Raw genomic sequence first — 16,266 nt, 5'->3', positions numbered from 1 at the left:
TATACATACGGCAGGAAAAGAAAACTTCTTACGATACATTGTGCATATGGAGATGTGAATATTGAGGCTTTTGAAAAGACATTTCAAAGACGTAACAACCGGACTAAAGCAACGTGTAAGTAAAGAAAACACGAAGATCGCTAAAGATGAGAGACTACAGAATAAATTAAATGAGTGTAGGAAGACCAATTATAAGCTGTATATATATATACTATATCTTAATATAATTTCAAAGTAAAAGGTTAATCTATGACAAACCAAATAAAATAAGTTAAGGTTGATCTAACAAGTGTATCACTACAACAAATATGTACATTGTTAGCACGAGAGAAACGCTATAATATGTAATTCATAGCTCTTTTACAAACGCTATATTAGGTCACTGTTATTGTAGGTACCTCACATATGATAGCGCAGAATTCGTATGCTATGATATAGTATTATACCATAGCAGTACAGAAATGCTATGTTATCCCGCTTTTCAAATTTTTAAAAATAATGTTATAAGTCATTTTACACGCTATGTTAGGAGTTTTTACCGTAATTATATCATAGCACTAATCAAATGCTATAATATATTTTATTGGATCACAAAATTCATGCTGTTTTATTTATTATTATAATTTTTTTTTCAAAATTTGTTTAAATATATTTATATTTTTACATTTCATAAAATAATCAACATACATAACATAAATTACATTAACCAAAATAAGTCTTACATAACAAAGTGTCACCAAGTCTTAAACAAAATAAAACTAACATTAAAAATAAAAAAAACACTATTTGACATGTACATGTAACCCATCCAAGCCTTTCTTACTTGTAGCAAAGACTCTCTTTTAGCTGCTCACTCAGCGTTTCTTGAAACAGTCCAATGAACAGCTACTAGTTCACTTTGAATATATGAAAAAGACATGTTAGTTATCCTCTCCATATGTATCTGCTCATATGAAACAAAAGAATCGTGAGAAGCCACAATATGCCATTAACCCTATAAGCACATAGCAATCACATAGAGATAAATAAACCATAAATTGTAAGTCTTACCTATACATGAGCGAAAATATACGAGACACAATTCAATATCAGAAATAAACATGAAAATTGTTAACCTTTAAGGAACAATAAAGAGTATAAGGAATTAATACCAAATCATCATCATCCATTTGGCTGTTCCCACCACTACGGTTCTCCCTCAAACCTTATTTTCTTCTTCCAGCTGTGCGCATCGTTGCTTTGCTAAGACCATAAGGCTTCGTTTGGCTTCTCGTAGGAAGAGAAAACAATCTAATGTCAATCAAAAGCCTAAGCAAAAAACATCTTACCTAAAATTTGAGCTGCAATTTCCCTATCCTTATGCTGGAGTTGTGCTTTGGCTTCAAGTCTAGATATATCTGATTGTTGTCAATACACAGTAAGAAAATGCAGATAGATCCATAACGGAGAAAAAAAACATGTAAAAACATCAAAGTTTTGAAACAAGCTAAAAAGGAACCAAATGTCTTTCAGCTGAATAACATTCTCATGATGCAGCTTTAGAATTTTTATCTCCCTGATTGTTGTTATCAAAAACTGCATCAAACCAATTGTGAGAATGGATAAGGTAGTATTTGCTCAACAGGAGGTAAGACCTTCTCCTTGAGGTATCCTCTGAACTGTGCTCCATCTTGATCCTAACGAATGAAACAACTCATTACACTTAGCAATCCAAACAAATGATTCAGAAAATTGCTTTCCCAAAGCTCGAAGTGATACTTGTAGAGGAGAGACCAATCTACCAAAAAAAAGATAATGAAAATAGAAGGTCTGAAATTTACATATATGAATCAAATCTATAACTTTAGCAAACCAAAATTAATCAATTACCTTTAAAGAATTTTTTCCACCGTAGATATCCCCACCACAAGCATGTCAAAAACTCTGTCTTATTTCCATGTTGACTTAACTCAAAGCAATTCATCAAAACTGAAATTAAGAGATTAATAGTTACTCAGGCAAGGAGGAAACTACAAACATGAATAGAGTTAACGGAAAATTCATCTCTTACGTTTTCTTAAAAGCTTTTGAGGACCTAAAACTGTGCCTCCACCAAAGGCTTGTTCCACTTATCCGCTCATACTTTCCATCTCCATTGACCTAAATAAGAACAAGTAAACAAAAACCATAGTTATATAATCCACATTCTCTGTATGTCCTCGAGAAACAATCTACAATACCTCTGTACACAAAACTATTGCTGAATCGACTTATCACCCAAATCATGCAAGCGTTGTGCACTAAAACAAGAAAAAAATAACAAGCTTATGAATTTAATTCGATGTCATGAGAGAAATAAGCATATCATATAGGTCATCCAATATCATAGATACAATTCAATATATCGACCTCTCCAGAAAAACATATAATAAAGAGAAATGTTGAACAATCAAAAGCTTAACCCACCTATTGATTTACAAGCAATCAAAATACTAAAACTTTGAAACCGAATCCGAACCATATCCATCGCAAAGAGACTAAATCAGACTCGAGATCTAATCGTTCATCTAAACACAAAAAGGAACAAATCACAGAGAAGAAGAAACAAGAAAAATCATATAAATAAGAACCTGGAGCTTAAATAGTTGAAAGAAATTTGAAAAAATGGAGGAATTTGTTGTTAGGTAGCTTGAAATATCGCAAACTCGGATCTAGATAGAGAAAGATAATAAGAGAAGGAAGCAAATAAAAATTGAGGTAGAGGGAGACATAACGATTCGTGTTAATCACTTTTTCGCCGAGATATGAAATCGGAATGGATGCGAAATGAGGCCGCCGACGAGCTTCACGGTGGAGTCTATGGTGGACTCAAAAAGACCTAGATTTCAATTTGGGGGAAGAAATTTTTTTTGATGTTTTGTTCGTCTCGTCGTACAGAGAAGAGATAAGGTTTTATTTTTGCTGTAAACGTGGCACTTTGATATAAAAAACAAAAACAATCTTTTTTGGTTCTATTGACACAAAAAAAAATTGGATCTGAAATGCGCTTAAACGAAAATTTTCATCAAAGTAGTGGCGGAACAAACGATTTTAGGTTCTCACTTAATGAATTTTTATCTTAGCGTCTTTCTAGTGCTATTGTATAGTAATTAAAAAAAAGTTTATTTTTCATAGCAGTTAGAGAAAATGAGCTATAATCTACTGCTATCAATGTGAACTTTTCTTGTAGTGTATTATAAATAATTAGGTGGTGATCCAGACTTGGGAATTGATAATTATATTGATCATGATGTAAGATAAGATATAGTAAATTAATTAGTGCTTGCTAAGTTGGAGAAGGGAGGGCATATTAGGTGAAGATTTTTGTGTACTTTTAGAAACACATGCAAAGCTTAAAAATAATTAGTGGAGACTGATCAGAACCTACGGCTAATTTGTCTGTATTATGATAATGACATTATACACTTTATTAAAAATTTGTTCAAAAGTCCTATAAATGCTTAATCATGTGACAAGTGTGTAGATTACTTTTTCTTTGTTAAAAATAAATTCATGATGTGTTTAACAGCAAATAAACATTATCTATCATATGCAATAATAACTCAGTTTACGTGATTTAGTGACAACCGAATAAAACATACACAATGTACATCGTGGAACCCATTCAAACTAAATATCTTCCATTTATTTGTTTGTACTATATATGTAATATATATTTGTATGTAAGAAGCAAGAAACGAAAGCATGGTATGTAGTATTGTAACATCCGCGAACCAAAATATGCATTTTGGGTAGGGGTGTCGATCGATACCCTTGTAGCATCGACCGACACCACTTATTCTGGGTTCGTCGGGTTTGTTTCAATCGTCGATTTGGACCGGTTTGGTTAGGGAAAACCATTGAACCGGGTCTTAAAAGGGAGAAAACGACCTAGGGTCGTGTTTAGTTGTTGTGTCGCCGTTTTTCAGAGAATCAAAGAGAGAAAATTGTTCTTGAGGTTCTAGAGAGAGTTTGTGAGATTTCAAGGCGTTTTTGGTGAGATCTTGTTGTGGGATTGAAGATCCAAGGCTAGGAACGTGTTGGAAGGTTGCTAGGAGTGTTGGATTCGTTTCTGTTGGTCTAAATCTTCCTTCCAAGAGGTGAGTGCATGACCATGGCTTATCTAAGCCTTTGATTCCTTTGTTCTTGCTTGTTCTTGCTTGTTTGTGTGTTTTTCTTGCTTGGGATTGGTTGAAACAGGTTCCTACGGAGGTTTAGGGCTTGGGTCGTGAGTATTGGGCGATTTGGAGGAGTTTCGGAAGTGAGATTCGACTCTCGTTTTCGTGCGGATCGCAGTTGCAGAGGGAGTGTCGATCGATACCACTTGGTGTCGGTCGACACCAGAAAATTGGGCATCGATCGACACTGTGGGGTAGTGTCGGTCGACACCACTGAGCCAGTGTCGATCGACACTAGGCTGGTGTCGGTCGACACCTCCCTTCCAGTTAGTCGATGTTTGATTTTCCTGGTTTGTGTGTTTGTTTGTTGCTTGTCTTGGAACTTTGGAATCATTGTTGCTTGTGTGTATAGCCCAGTAGATGGGAGGATTGCCTCACTGAGTGTTTATCAAATACTCATGCATCTCAATTTGTGTTTGTGGTGCAGGTAAAGGCAAAGTGTGATCGTGGAATCAAGGCAATGAAGAGGAGGATGTTCTAGGGATTCGATTGGATGTTGTCTGGAATTGCTAGGTTGCTAGAGTTGGGTCATTAGAAACATTGCTAGGTTGCTGGTTCCTTGTTTCTTGTTGTTTGGATTGATTATTGTTGATGATTATGGTTATTGGTTTTATTTGAAGTATTATTGGATATTATGTTGGTGTTGTTATTTCCGCTGATGTTTGTGATTGTGGTTAGGTGGCTAGTGGGTATGGGACCACTAGTTGTAGTTCTATTTATTATATTATATTTATTATTGTTATTTATTAAAAAAAAAAAGAGGTCGGTCGTTTCATTTTGGTATCAGAGCCCTTACGGTTCTAGGTTTGGGTTCACTAGGTTTCTGTTGTAGATGTTTGGGATTGCATGTCTTGATTGATTATGTGAGTTAGTCAATTGTGTGTGGCATGGAGTCCTAGAACATCCTCTTCGAGCCGAGTGTGTGATTCCACGGTGAGTTTATGTTTCTGTGTTATATTAGAAATTGTTTGCTTAGCCTTCTGTTCATGGTAGTGCAGATGGTTAGAGAGGATGCTGTGACTGGTCGAGGTCGTGGACGCGGACGTGGTCGCGGACGTGGTCGTGGTAGGGGTAGAGCCCCAGTGGTTAGTGAGACCGAAGACCAGAGCGTGACAGCTGAGGGTGTTGGCGAGTCACAGGATGTTCCGGGGGATTCCGTGAGTGTGGCAGGAGGGGGCGGTGTTGATGCTCCAGTGGCCGGTGATGCTAGGGTCCCGGGTGTGGGAGTCCCAGCGGGTGGAGTCCTTGGTACTGACGTTGTGGCTATGCTAGCACAGTTGTTGGAGCGGTTACCACCTGTGGTGCCGGCTCAGGTTCAGGTAGTGCCACCAGTGGTGGCGGAGGAGCGGCAGCCAGTGGCTGCGGATGTGGGAGTTCATGCTCGTTATCTCAGCATGTTGTCAGAGATGGGTAAGTTACGTACCGAGCAGTTTCCGGGAGGTGTGGATCCTACTACTGCGGATGCGTGGAGGACGAGGGTGGAACGCAACTTCCATACCTTGAGATGTCCTGAGGAGTTCTGGGTGGACATAGGGGTCTACTTTTTGACTGGAGATGCTGAGTTGTGGTGGAGATCTGTGGCTGCTAGGAGAGTGCAGCGGGAGATGACTTGGGCTGACTTCGTTTTGGAGTTCAACCGCAAGTATTTTCCGAGAGAGGCATTGGATCGGTTGGAGGTGCAGTTCCTTCAGTTGTCTCAGGGGACACGGTCAGTGCGGGAGCTGGACTTGGAGTTCAGTCGACTTCTGTGTTATGGGGGTCGAGCTATGGAGCCTGAGGAGGCTCATGTTAGGAGGTTTATGAGAGCTCTACGTGATGAGTTGAGAGTTCACTGTAGAGGGAGGTATTATGTTACGCGTGCAGAGTTGGTGGAGACTGCAGCAGAGATTGAGGAGGATATCCGGGCACAGTCAGTGCCGGTTGCTCCAGCAGTTCAGCCTAGTAAGGCTCAGCAGCAGGGTGGTTCTAGCAGGGGCGGTAGGCATGCTCAGGGAACCAAGAGGAAGTGGGAGGCTACGCAGAAGCCGAGTGGTGCGGGTTGCTTCGGGTGTGGGAGCAAGGATCACAGGGTTGCTAGTTGTCCCAAGAGGAGTGTTCCGACCGCGGGGCCTCGGGTATGTTATCACTGTAGGGAGACAGGGCACATTAGGCCTTTTTGTCCCAAGCTACAGCCGGCAGCAGTGGCAGCGTTGCAGCAGGTGCAGCCTGGAGGTCAGCAGGTGGCACGGATTGAGCAGGCGCCACGTGTTTACTCGACAGTAGAGACTGGTGGAACCAGTGCCGGGGCGATCACAGGTATAATTTCTGGTACTTAATCTTTGTGAATTTTTGTAGGGTCAGATTTTATGTTCCTGTGATAAATTGTTAGGTTCTCAACACATGAGGTTTGTGTAGGGACCTTGTTGGTGGGCGGGTTTAAGTCCCACGTTATGTTTGATTCTGGAGCTTCGCATAGCTTCATTACTCCAGAGTGTGCAGAGTGTGCGGGGATCAGCGGGGATCCTGGTGAGCGTGCAGGAGTTGTCAGAGTTGCGGGAGGCGAGTTCCTGAGAGTGATTGGTCGAGCTAGAGGAATTGATATTCAGATCGCAGGAGAGTCATGGCCAGCAGATTTGCTTATCAGTCCAGTGGAGCTGTATGATGTTATTCTCGGGATGGATTGGATGCATCGGCATATGGTGCATTTGGATTGCTATCGGGGTAGAGTGGAGTTTGAGCGTCCAGGAGGGAAGTTGGTTTTTCAGGGTATTAGACCGACTTCGGGGAGTCTCGTGATCTCAGCCATTCAGGCTGGGAAGATGATCGAGAAGGGCCGTGAGGCTTATCTGGTTACTATATCTATGCCAGAGTCAGTGGGGAAGTCTACGGTTAGCGGTATTCCAGTAGTGGAAGAGTTTGAGGATGTGTTTCAGTCTTTGCAGGGATTACCACCATCTTGGTCGGATCCTTTTACCATTAAACTGGAACCGGGGACGACACCGTTATCCAAGGCTCCTTACAGAATGGCTCCAGCAGAGATGGCAGAGCTGAAGAAGCAGCTAGAAGATTTGTTGAGTAAGGGATTCATCCGTCCTAGTGTATCACCGTGGGGAGCGCCGGTGTTGTTTGTGAAGAAGAAGGATGGGAGTTTCAGGTTGTGTATTGATTATCGGGGTTTGAACCGGGTCACTGTGAAGAACAAGTATCCTCTTCCTAGGATCGATGAGTTGTTGGATCAGTTGAGGGGTGCTACTTGGTTCTCCAAGGTAGATCTGGCGTCGGGTTATCATCAAATACCGATAGATGAGGCAGATGTGAGGAAGACTGCTTTCAGGACGAGATATGGGCACTATGAGTTTGTGGTGATGCCTTTTGGATTGACTAACGCGCCAGCAGCGTTTATGAGATTGATGAACAGTGTGTTTCAGGAGTTTCTGGATGTATCTGTCATCATTTTCATCGACGATATCCTGGTTTATTCCAAGAGTCCTGAAGAGCATGCAGTGCATTTGAGGGCGGTTATGGAGAAGCTGCGGGAGCAGAAGTTGTTTGCCAAGTTGAGCAAGTGTAGTTTCTGGCAGCGTGAGATGGGCTTTCTGGGTCACATTGTTTCTGCAGAGGGGGTTTCTGTAGATCCAGAGAAGATTCAGGCTATCAGAGATTGGCCTAGACCGCAGAATGCCACAGAGATCAGAAGTTTCCTTGGTTTGACAGGTTACTACAGGACCATGAGATGAAGTCTCTGGTAGGAGAGATCAGTGCGTTGAGCTTGTGTGTGGTTTCTCGAGAACCATTGGGTTAGGAGGCGGCTTATGGAGCAGATCTTCTGAGCAGGGTGTGGTTGGCTCAGGAGAAGGATTTGGGGCTGGTAAATGTCTCTAAGGATATTGATTCAGAGTATCAGGTCTCAGCTAATGGTACTATCTTGGTGCACGGTCGTGTGTGTGTGCCCAAGGATGAGGAGTTGAGACAGGAGATTCTGAGAGAGGCTCATGCGAGCAAGTTATCCATTCATCCAGGAGCGACTAAGATGTACCGTGACCTCAAGAGGTACTATCATTGGGTCGGAATGAAGAAGGATGTGGCTAGTTGGGTTTCGAGGTGTGATGTGTGTCAGCTAGTGAAGGCTGAGCATCAGGTTCCTGGCGGGTTACTGAAGAGTTTACCCATTCCTGAGTGGAAGTGGGATATGATCACCATGGATTTCGTGGTAGGACTGCCAGTGTCACGGACCTTTGATGCTATTTGGGTCATTGTGGACCGGTTGACTAAGTCTGCACATTTTCTGGCCATTAAGAAGACCGATGGAGCAGCGGTCTTGGCTAAGAAGTATGTGAGAGAGATAGTCAGGTTGCATGGAGTGCCAGCGAGCATTGTGTCTGATAGGGATTCTAAATTCACTTTGGTGTTCTGGAAGGCATTTCAGGCAGAGATGGGCACTAAGGTGCATATGAGTACAGCTTATCATCCCCAGACAGATGGACAGTCTGAGAGGACGATCCAGACGCTGGAGGATTTGCTGAGGATGTGTGTGTTGGATTGGGGTGGCCATTGGGCAGATCACCTGAACCTGGTAGAGTTTGCTTACAAGAACAGTTATCAGGGGAGTATTAAGATGGCTCCTTATGAGGCTTTGTATGGGAGACCATGTCGTACACCATTATGCTGGACTCAGGTGGGGGAGAGGAGCATGTTTGGTGCTAGTTTTGTTCAGGAGACCTCAGAGAAGATTCGGGTTCTCAAGCTGAACATGAAGGAGGCTCAGGATAGGCAGAGGAGTTATGCTGATAAGAGGAGGAGAGATCTTGAGTTTCAGGTAGGAGACAGAGTGTACCTCAAGATGGCCATGTTGCGGGGTCCGAACAGGTCATTGTCAAAGACTAAGTTGAGTCTGAGGTATATGGGTCCATTCAGAGTGATTGAGCGGGTTGGACCAGTGGCATATAGATTGGAGTTACCTGAGGTGATGCGTGCATTCCATAAGGTTTTCCATGTGTCTATGTTGCGGAAGTGTCTCCGTGAGGGAGAGGAGGTGTTGGCTAAGATTCCTGAGGATCTTCAGCCTAACATGACTTTGGAGGCGAGACCAGTGAGGGTTCTCGAGAGGAGGATCAAGGAACTTCGGAAGAAGAAGATTCCTTTGATGAGAGTCCTGTGGGACTGTGATGGTGTTGAGGAGCAGACTTGGGAGCCTGAGGCAAGGATGAAGGCAAGGTTCAAGAAGTGGTATGAGAAGCAAGCCGCGACTTGAGCTTGTTTAGCCTGGTCCCATCTGTAATCCGTGGCTGGAGCGGGAATGGAGTATTCCAGCCCATCTCTCTTGTTACTCGGTCGCTTGGGGTGGTTGGTTGTGCGACTCAGTAACAAGATGAGGTGGTGTTGGGGTATAAAGTTTCCGTGAGGCGGGGGTTGCGAAGTTAAGTTTCCTGGAAAAAAAGAGTTTCCAAAAGTGGGAAGTTTCCAAAAGTGGAAAGTGCTAAATATGGAAAGTTTTACGGGAGTTAGAATTTGTCCATTTTAGCGGTGGGAAGCCTCGGAGGGGCTTTGTGGCCTTTGTGGCGGACTTTCGAGTCAGGGTGCATGTGTGTGGCGGTCTTTTTAGACAGTGTGTGTGGCCTTAGTGGCGGGCTTTTAGCCAATTGTGTGGCCTTTGTGGCGGGCTTTTAGCCAATTGTTGGCCTTTGTGGCGGGCTGTTTAGCCAGAGTGTCTTTGTGACGGTCCTTCGGGACAGATGGTCTTTGTGACGGTCCTTCGGGACAGATGGTCTTTGTGACGGTCCTTCGGGACAGAGGGTCTTTGTGACGGTCCTTCGGGACAGATGGTCTTTGTGACGGTCTTTCGGGACAGATGGTCTTTGTGACGGTCCTTCGGGACGAGTGGCCTTGGTGGCGGTCCTCTTTAGGACATTTGTTTTGGCCTTGGTGGCGGTCCTCGTTAGGACATTTTGTTGGCCTTTGTGGCGGCCCTTGTGGCGTGTGTATGATCCTTGTGTGGTCATGAGGTATTCCGGTGAGGGGATATGTGGATGGTAGGACATTGAGATGTTTCTACGCGAGCCATGGGAAGGAAACCTGGGTAGGGATAGGACTCAGACGTGTTCAGAATCGTTTGCTCGCGACTCTTGGGGGGACTTAGGTTCTCCTAGTACTGCTATATTCAGAGACTTTGTGGCTCGGGAGTATGGTTGGTATATCGACTTCGGATGACGATCCGGGGGCGTGCTGTAGGGTGGCAACCCGAGAGACGAGTTTGGGCTTTTCCTTATATATTATGGCATGCGGGGTTAGGCCTGATGAGGAGCCAACATTGGCATGCAGACTTAGGTCTGATGATGAGCCGATGAAACTCAAGGTCTAGGCCTATGAGTAAAGGAAAGTCCAAAAAGTCAAGAGCAAATGACGCCTGGAGCGTGAGTCTATCGCCTAGAGGTGACCTTCTGTAGATCAGTCGGAGGAGTGCGGGCCGTGGAGACGGTTGCACGGGAGCCCTTGACTGATGGTTGTTTGAGATTCGAGGACGAATCTAGATTGGTGGGGGAGAATTGTAACATCCGCGAACCAAAATATGCGTTTTGGGTAGGGGTGTCGATCGATACCCTTGTAGCATCGATCGACACCACTTATTCTGGGTTCGTCGGGTTTGTTTCAATCGTCGATTTGGACCGGTTTGGTTAGGGAAAACCATTGAACCGGGTCTTAAAAGGGAGAAAACGACCTAGGGTCGTGTTTAGTTGTTATGTCGCCGTTTTTCAGAGAATCAAAGAGAGAAAATTGTTCTTGAGGTTCTAGAGAGAGTTTGTGAGATTTCAAGGCGTTTTTGGTGAGATCTTGCTGTGGGATTGAAGATCCAAGGCTAGGAACGTGTTGGAAGGTTGCTAGGAGTGTTGGATTCGTTTCTGTTGGTCTAAATCTTCCTTCCAAGAGGTGAGTGCATGACCATGGCTTATCTAAGCCTTTGATTCCTTTGTTCTTGCTTGTTCTTGCTTGTTTGTGTGTTTTTCTTGCTTGGGATTGGTTGAAACAGGTTCCTACGGAGGTTTAGGGCTTGGGTCGTGAGTATTGGGCGATTTGGAGGAGTTTCAGAAGTGAGATTCGACTCTCGTTTTCGTGCGGATCGCAGTTGCAGAGGGAGTGTCGATCGATACCACTTGGTGTCGGTCGACACCAGAAAATTGGGCATCGATCGACACTGTGGGGTAGTGTCGGTCGACACCACTGAGCCAGTGTCGATCGACACTAGGCTGGTGTCGGTCGACACCTCCCTTCCAGTTAGTCGATGTTTGATTTTCCTGGTTTGTGTGTTTGTTTGTTGCTTGTCTTGGAACTTTGGAATCATTGTTGCTTGTGTGTATAGCCCAGTAGATGGGAGGATTGCCTCACTGAGTGTTTATCAAATACTCATGCATCTCAATTTGTGTTTGTGGTGCAGGTAAAGGCAAAGTGTGATCGTGGAATCAAGGCAATGAAGAGGAGGATGTTCTAGGGATTCGATTGGATGTTGTCTGGAATTGCTAGGTTGCTAGAGTTGGGTCATTAGAAACATTGCTAGGTTGCTGGTTCCTTGTTTCTTGTTGTTTGGATTGATTATTGTTGATGATTATGGTTATTGGTTTTATTTGAAGTATTATTGGATATTATGTTGGTGTTGTTATTTCCGCTGATGTTTGTGATTGTGGTTAGGTGGCTAGTGGGTATAGGACCACTAGTTGTAGTTCTATTTATTATATTATATTTATTATTGTTATTTATTAAAAAAAAAAGAGGTCGGTCGTTTCAAGTATCTTAGTTATCAAGTCTAATGCCCTAAGTTATGAAACTTAATGGTACGAAGCATCGCAAAAAGGTTACAAAAAGGATTAAAAATGGTGGACTTTTTGCGATGCTTCGCACCATTAAGTTTCATAACTTAGGGCATTAGACTTGATAACTAAGATACTTGAAACGACCGACCTCTTTTTTTTTTAATAAATAACAATAATAAATATAATATAATAAATAGAACTACAACTAGTGGTCCTATACCCACTAGCCACCTAACCACAATCACAAACATCAGCGGAAATAACAACACCAACATAATATCCAATAATACTTCAAATAAAACCAATAACCATAATCATCAACAATAATCAATCCAAACAACAAGAAACAAGGAACCAGCAACCTAGCAATGTTTCTAATGACCCAACTCTAGCAACCTAGCAATTCCAGACAACATCCAATCGAATCCCTAGAACATCCTCCTCTTCATTGCCTTGATTCCACGATCACACTTTGCCTTTACCTGCACCACAAACACAAATTGAGATGCATGAGTATTTGATAAACACTCAGTGAGGCAATCCTCCCATCTACTGGGCTATACACACAAGCAACAATGATTCCAAAGTTCCAAGACAAGCAACAAACAAACACACAAACCAGGAAAATCAAACATCGACTAACTGGAAGGGAGGTGTCGACCGACACCAGCCAAACATCGACACTTTGCCTTTCAACCTGATTTTCGAGTGATCTTTTTATTTATTTATTGAATAATTCATAATTATAAAAGTATAGAGTAAAGGATAATGGCAAATCGGCATTATATAATAGGATTCTCATTTCTTAGCATCTTTTTTCTTTTCACCTTCCTTCATGTTTGCTTAAGTCACTGGGACAAAAAAAGAAAAAGTGAGATAAAAAAGTAAACCAACTAATTATAACAAAGTGCACACACGTAATAGTATTAAATTTGGAGTATCTAATCTGGATTTTTACTTTCTAATATTCGGCTTTGGGTTTCCGACTCTTTCGTCATATATAGGAATCGACTCAAATACCAATTTAGCTCCCGTGATTCACAATTCACACTTGTTTCATATTTTTGTGTAACAAAATATATTATTAGGTTAAAATTTCTAAAGAAGTTTTTTCAATGTAGTAACTATAGTAAGTTTTCTCTACCTCGTTCAGTTTTACTTATGTCATCCTCTAAAAACAAAAGTCAGACCAAATATAGTTCAAACCAATCTTTTGGTTAACTCCAAACTTAAGTGGAAGTATTTTATACTTTCTTTAACACAAAAAAGTATCATATACTCACACTTGTTTTTCTTGTCTATGTCTTTTTTCAGGTTTATATCGTTTTACTTAGATATATATTTGGTCCATTATAACTAAATATTTTTTTTTTTGGGGTCCAATATTCGCCTTTAAATTTCACTTTTCCAAACGTGAGACCAAACTTTTTTAATTTTACTTTGGAACAAGTTCTTGTTCTCTTTGCTTTGATAAAGTAATTTATTTGTTTTTATTTGCAAGTGCAACTAATGTGTAAATGAGTAATGGATATCTACATATGCTTCTTTTTTTTTTTTTCTTTTTTGTTAAAAGAATATCTGTATATATATACGTCTATCTTTGTTTTATAGCAATCTATGCATGTACGCTACATACAAAAGCGTCGATCCTACGACCAATTTTTTTTTAAAAGGACGACATAAGAATACTGAAAATAAAGGAAAAAGGTTATAGATTAGGGTTTTTGTCAAAAAAAAAAAAAGTTATAGATTAGGGCCAAAAATCGATAACTATGCAATAAAAAGAAAGGTTCGAAAACGAAGTTGATAAGTTTAAAATGGTAACAAAACGAAGGAGTAATTATCACAAAGAAAATCGAGTTAGGTTAGATTCATAGTCAATAGTCATTACTCACATCATGATTAATTATCGTCATCGCCACCTACATCTAAAATCGAATCATGTAAATGCACTCCATAATTTCTTTTTCCCCCACCAATCCCGCCGATTAAGTTTTGACAACGACATCGATCAGATCTAATCACATTCACTCTATCAAATATCTTTAAATTTATATCTTTCATATAAAACAAATTAAAAATGAATTAGCACGTATTATATGATTTACATTGTCATGATTTGGACAGACATCGACGACCGTGCTAATCTTTGAACTCAATATGCCTTAAACTTATGTCCACCGGTGCATTTATAACTTGGTTTACATTACAATAATAATAATGCGATTTGATGGACACTTTGAATTTTGATTGATTAATTAATACGAGAATAACAGGCCACGTTAATTACTTATACTTACGCGTGTATACTTGCAATGCGAACTGAGTATTAGCTCCAACTTTCAAATTAATATCATTTTTTTTGTATATACAGTAATGCTATATACTTGTTTAAATTTTTTAATCCGGATATATTTCTAACACGCCAGGTACTATACGACTATATATACCACCTGCATAATTTATTTTCTTTGGGCTAGTGTGTACATAAATAATATCTCATGCTTTCGTAAGAATGGTTCCATTTACTAATAAAATGATGTTATTCTTGAGCTTCCAAGAAGACCAGATGTTATTAAAGTATGAGCAGAACTAATGTTATTAAAAAAACATATTTAAAGTTTTAAAATATACAATAGTCAATACATGATTATATGTGAGTGTGACTATACAATATACACATGTCCCATGTATAGCCATTAATATCACGAGATTTGTCAACAATAATAATAATAATGTTCAACCACAAATGTCATAAGAGAGGGTCCAAATAATTTTCAATAATGCTTCCTTCGAAAGTTGAGTACGTTTGATATGTCAAATTTTTTTTGGGCTTTTATTTATCTGTGTACATATAGTAGTTAAGGACAAAATTGATAAGACGTTCTACGAGGGTCTTCTGTTTATTTTTGGCTTTTGATTGTTTCTATCACTTTTGTGGACCAGTTTATGTTTTGTTACAACTAATAAATGTTAAATATTCGAACAATCAAACTACTTTGTTATTTGACCACGATCGAGAGTAGGCCTGGACATTTGGGTACCCGTTCGGGTATTTCAGGTTTTCGGGTTTTTGGGTTTAGAGATATAGGACCCGTTCGGGTATTTCTATACTTCGGATTCGGATCGGGTTCGGTTCGGGTATTTTGGATTCGGATTCGGATTACCCGAAGTTCACAAAACTCAAAATTTTAGTATCTAATTTAGTCTAAAATATTCAATAATACGCAATATATCTAAAAATTTAGAGTATTTTCTACCCAAATTTACTAATAAACAGTTTAATTACTTTAAATTATCGAAAATATCTAAAAATCTGAATATTTTGAACACTTATATTATTAAAATTATAAATATTACTAATATATTACTACTATATATTAATAATGTTGGTATATTCGGATACCCGTTCGGATTTCGGTTCGAATCGGGTTCGGATTCGGGTTTTCTGATTTAGAGATTTAGAACCCGTTCGGCTATTTTACAATTTCGGATACGGATTCGGATCGGGTTTTTTTAATCGGGTTCGGATCGGATATTCGGATCCGGGTATTTTGCCCAGGCTATCGAGAGTAAAAAACTTTAAATGAAACTAGTTGTACTAGTCATAAAAATTAGGATTCTTTTACTTAACAAATGTTTAGCCACCAAAAATCCCCTTTATAATAAAACGGAAGTACACAACATTGTTTTGGTTAGCCCTGGGCATATTACCCGGATTCGAAACCCAAACCCGACCCGAAGTGGATGGTTCGGTTCGGGATCCACTTCGGGTCGGGTATTGTATAAAACCCAATCGGGTTTTATACCTCTGAGGTTCGGATACCCGATCGGGTTCGGGTAATACCCGAACCCGAATGCCCACCCGAACTAACCCGAATTAAATGTAAAAATATGTATTTTAGGGGATTTGAACCCACAACCTTGAACATTTACAGGTACATCATTAACCATTTTGCCACTTCAGTTTCTCTGTCTCAAAAAGAAATGTTAAATATTTATATATATACAAGTTTTCTAAAATTTATAAAAAAAGAAAAATTAGTTTTTTTTTTTTGTTCATGGTTCGATTGAGTTCGGCTATACCCGAATAACCCGAACCCGAATAGGTATTACCCGAACCCGAACCCGAAAGTATAGAAAACCCGAACGGGTTCTATATGTCTAAACCCGAAAACCCGAACCCGATCGGGTTCGGGAACCCGAATGCCCAGGGCTAGTTTTGGTAGACTTTATAATTTAATAAATGGTTACAAATAGGTTATACATAGATTATAAATTAATCCATA

At 40.6% G+C, this 16,266-nt stretch overlaps 1 long non-coding RNA gene across 3 annotated transcripts; it reads right to left on the bottom strand.

The window, feature by feature from the left end:
- Positions 1-578: 578 nt before the first annotated feature.
- On the bottom strand, positions 579-2,347 carry LOC147930464 (uncharacterized). 3 transcript variants are annotated; one of them, XR_015574243.1, is made up of 7 exons: positions 2,220-2,347; positions 2,051-2,139; positions 1,870-1,968; positions 1,635-1,777; positions 1,329-1,397; positions 1,152-1,242; positions 579-943 (listed from the first exon to the last, which is right to left on the bottom strand). It is a non-coding gene; the product is annotated as an uncharacterized LOC147930464 (long non-coding RNA). The 3 variants fall into 3 exon arrangements; XR_015574245.1 differs by having other exon boundaries at positions 1,635-1,676; XR_015574244.1 differs by lacking the exons at positions 579-943; positions 1,152-1,242 and having other exon boundaries at positions 1,397-1,676.
- Between the last annotated feature and the right edge of the window lie 13,919 nt (positions 2,348-16,266).

The sequence above is a fragment of the Camelina sativa genome, chromosome 12, assembly GCF_030686135.1.
Source record: "Camelina sativa cultivar CO46 ecotype springtype chromosome 12, ASM3068613v1".
Classification (NCBI taxonomy): Eukaryota; Viridiplantae; Streptophyta; class Magnoliopsida; order Brassicales; family Brassicaceae; genus Camelina; species Camelina sativa.
Note: the sequence above shows the minus strand (reverse complement) of the source record. Positions and strands in the feature narration are given on the sequence as shown.